The sequence below is a fragment of the Bison bison genome, unplaced genomic scaffold, assembly GCF_000754665.1.
Source record: "Bison bison bison isolate TAMUID 2011002044 unplaced genomic scaffold, Bison_UMD1.0 scf7180017864145, whole genome shotgun sequence".
Classification (NCBI taxonomy): Eukaryota; Metazoa; Chordata; class Mammalia; order Artiodactyla; family Bovidae; genus Bison; species Bison bison.
This window is the reverse complement of record NW_011494717.1, coordinates 7532227-7536151: the sequence shown is the minus strand read 5'-3', so window position 1 is coordinate 7536151 and position 3925 is coordinate 7532227. Positions and strand designations below refer to the sequence as shown.

The 3925-nt window shown below is 50.9% G+C and overlaps 1 long non-coding RNA gene across 4 annotated transcripts in view; it reads right to left on the bottom strand.

The window, feature by feature from the left end:
• The window catches only part of LOC104989042, a 12174-nt gene extending 10171 nt beyond the window's left edge, over positions 1–2003 (bottom strand). For all 4 annotated transcript variants that reach the window (XR_825312.1, XR_825313.1, XR_825311.1 and 1 more), the window contains exon 1: positions 1654–2003. This is a non-coding gene — a long non-coding RNA (uncharacterized LOC104989042). The remainder of the gene's footprint in view (positions 1–1653) is intronic.
• Positions 2004–3925: the final 1922 nt, after the last annotated feature.

Here is a 3925-nt window from a genome sequence, read left to right as displayed (position 1 = left end):
CAGCTTCTCTTCTCTGGAAAAGTTAGAATATCTGGCTGTACTGGACCCACCATTCCCCCATGGCAACAAGCCTGCTCAAAACCATCTGAAGACTTAGATACCCTCCTCTCTCATGGCCACACCTGTGTGTCCTGGGGCGCTGCTCTGGGCCAGGCACAGTTCTGCTTGCCCGAGGGCGGGTTGCCACATCCTCTGTAGCCCCAGCCAGACAACTCCCTCCCCACCCCTCTGCCCACCCCTCCACCCCGCAGCAATTCCCAAGCAGCAGCCCACAGGGGGCCTTTCTCTAACTCTGAGGATTTATAAGGAAAAACTGCAGTAATGCAAAGAGATGCTTGCATGCATGCATGCGAATTCACTTCAGTTGTGTCTGACTCTTTGCAACCTTGTGGACTGTACCCTGCCAGGCTCCTCTGTCCATGGGATTCTCCAGGCAAGAATATTGGAGTGGGTTGCCATGCCCTCCTCCAGGGGATGTTCCCAACCCAGGGGTTGAAGCCACATCTCTTATGTCTCCTGCATTGGCAGATAGGTTCTTTACCACTAGCACTATCTGGAAAGCCCAGTGTGATGTTTATTAACTATCAAACACAAGGCAAAAAAAAAGTGTTAAGGGAATCAGAGAAGGAAGAAGAGTTCAACCATAGGTAAATAAAATCATACCTAAAAATAAAATAACAGAAACAACATACCCTCTCTTATTACATGAACTCAATCCTTAAACTGACTCACACACGGCCTGTCGAAGGCTGCTTTTAGATGGACTTCCAGTGAGTTCTCTGTTTCCTATGCTTGTAAGATCTTAAATATGCCTGGTCCACTCCATTTGCATCTTTGTTTTTAAAAAGCACATACTACAAACTATTTTTGAAGCAAAACCTAAAATCATTTGTACTTTGCTGCTCCTTTCTAGCATGTGACCTCAGGTCACATCTTATTCTCTGAATCTACAAAATGAGAAGATACTATTAACCCGTGTGGTTGCTTATAAGGATTACATTGAAATGGGAGACCACTGGAGGAGTGTTGGCACACAGCAAACAGTCAATAGCAGTTACTCTCCTTCCTTCCTCTGACACCGCAGGTGCTGCCCCTTCAGGTCCTTCAGCCTCAGGGAAAAGTTCTTGAACAACCCCCCACACCCCCACCGCCAACCAGGCCCCTCCTGGACTCACAAGTGAGAGGCTGCAGTGATGGAGATGCAGGAACCAAGTGCTGCCAGGGCCTGAGCCCCACACCTGTGGCTCAGAGTCACCCCAGGGAGTCTCCCTGGGGCTGGTGAGAGCTGTTTAGGCTTGGGGCGCTGATTCATCTCCCCTGCACAGACACGGGAAGGGCCACCTTCAGAGGTCAGAGGAGGGGTCCAGAATGCTGAGCCAAACTTCTACCCCCACTGTAGCCTTCACATCACAGAAAAACAACACTTTCAGGGGTGGAGGGCTAATATGGGAGTGCCAAGGTAGGACCAAGACAGGCTGGGGAGGGCCACCTCACCCCCTCCACCAAGTGCATCCCTCCCCGGGAACTAACTGTCGTTCCATGGGTGATGCAGTGTTTTCAAGCCTTTGAAACACCAAGTTCTTCCCCAGCCCCTTCTCTCAGGGCCAGAGGCTGGTTTGCCCTGGACGACAGAGCGCTCTTGGAAAAACTTACCCTTCGCCGGAGGTGTCAGGCTCTCACCGCTACACTGAGACTGAGGGAGGGTTCTCTGCAGACCAAGAAGAGTCTGCTTCTTTTACTCACTTAACAGATATCTGTTGAGCAACTACTGCCTGCCAGACATATTCCAGGCCCTGGGGATACAGTAAAGAAAGAGACAGGGTGCCTGCCCTCGGGAAGTTCACATTTTAGGGCAGGAGACAGACAGTGAACAATTGTGGGAGGACGGGAGATGGTAAATGCTCAAGGGGAAAAGTGTGGTGAACATTTACAGAGTGAGTCATGGGGGGAGGTCATGCATGAGCTCTTCTGGGTGTAGGTCTCTGCCCCTCCTTTTTAGGTGAACAAAGAGAAAACACACACACTACCCTTGGCAGGAAATTCCCCTGGTAGGTCTAGTTGAGAACAGACTCTCTTGTCTTCACCGCTTATGATTTTCTGGGTTATGTCCCACCATGGCCAGCCCCCTGAACCAGACTCTCCCAGCAGCTAATCCAGCCTCAGACTAACATCTTCCTGCCAACTTCCCCTCCCCCTACTCTTGCCTCTTCAGGCCACCCCTGGGTCCTGGACTCCAGGCCTTTGTTTTACTCCCTGGTGGTTTTTTATCCATTTGTTCTGCCAGTCCTTCTCTGACCATCTTCTCCAGTAACAGAGTTTCCCCATCACATCCAGTCCCAGAAGATGACTTTCTATTTTGCAGCAAGAAAAGAATATTCTGGAAATTACACACTTTCAGTGTTTTCCTCCACCTTGACCAACCACAAGGCCAGATAGCCCATCTTGGCTGCCCCTGGATATCCCCCAAACCACCTCCGAACGCCTTCTCCTCCCCAGCTTCCCCACCTTCACAAGAGAGCCCAGTGGGTCTTCTGAAATGAGACCAATTTAGCTTCAGTCTGTGGAGTGGCTCTGCAGCCGCTACACTCAATACTACACTTCCTCAAAACTCCTGCTCCTCTCCCAAGCACCAGCCACTTCTCATTTATTGCCACAAAGGAGTTCTTCAATTTGACATGTATGTGTAATCACTGATTGGTGTCTGTGAGCTGCTTGAGCGAGGGCCCAGGTCTGTTTTGTTCACCAGTGACTGCAAAAACCCTGCTCAACATCAGACAGAAAGTGGAAGCTTAACAAACAGTTGTCAGATGTGCAAATAAAATATACCCACAGGTACAATTAAACTGGTAATATACATACAACAGTCAAAGATTAAAGAAACAAAAAAGAAGTGGGTTTTGGCTGAGTGGCAGACCCTAACCTTAGTTCGCCTATAACGATATATTTATTACAAGTGGGTCTGACCAAGAATTTTTCCTCGTGTGTCAACTTATGGGGCAACATATTAAGGGATGAAAAATTGAAACTCAGATAATCGTAAAGAAAAAATAACATTACGCACCCTCAGGTAACTGTAAAACCAAACATATCACACACACACACTTCCTCCTGCCTAGTTCAGGGGCTTTGACTGGGTGCTGTCCCTAAGACCTGCTCGGGACACGAAAAGAAAGCGAGAGCAAGACCAACCAATCAGAAGTCAGCACCTATAGAGCCCCGCCCCTTCACATGGGTGACAGACAGCAGGCTCCGCCCCAGTCCAGCGCCACCTGGAGGTCGAGGGGGATAAATGCGGCGCCTGCCGGGAGGCGGATCTATCTGCCAGGCGAAGTGCGCTGAGCTGGCCAGGGTCTTCGTGGTCTGCAGAGATAAGGCCTCCGCCCAACTCTAGTCAGGCCGCTCACCGGGCAGCTGTGGGGGGTCATTGAAGGCGGAGCCGCTGAGGCGCGGTCGACAGCTGTTAACGTGTTCACTCAAGAGACTTTTCCCACAACTTTCCGCTACTTCCTGTTGTAAATTATCCCTACTTGATCGGAAGAATGGGTGTGATGAGGCAAAGTGGCTCAGAAAAGGGACACAACAGCGGTTGTAAATGCTTCAATAACATCTCTTTTGGGCCCAATCTCCATTAAGCAGAGTGGACCCGGAGAAGGGGTGGTGCCCTCTCGCTGGTGCCCAGTCAGTGGGTCAGGGGTGTGGAGGCTGTCCCTCTCCAGCTGGTTGCCTAGATGTCCCCAGAGGAGCCCAGGCTGCAGCGTTACACTCAGACCTCAAGGTCGGACAGCCAGTGTGTCTTCAGCTGCCCGGGCCTGACTAGGTGGCCATCCGGAGAAGGCGATGGCACCCCACTCCAGTACTCTTGCCTGGAAAATCCCATGGATGGAGGAGCCTGGTAGGCTGCAGTCCATGGGGTTACGAAGGGGAC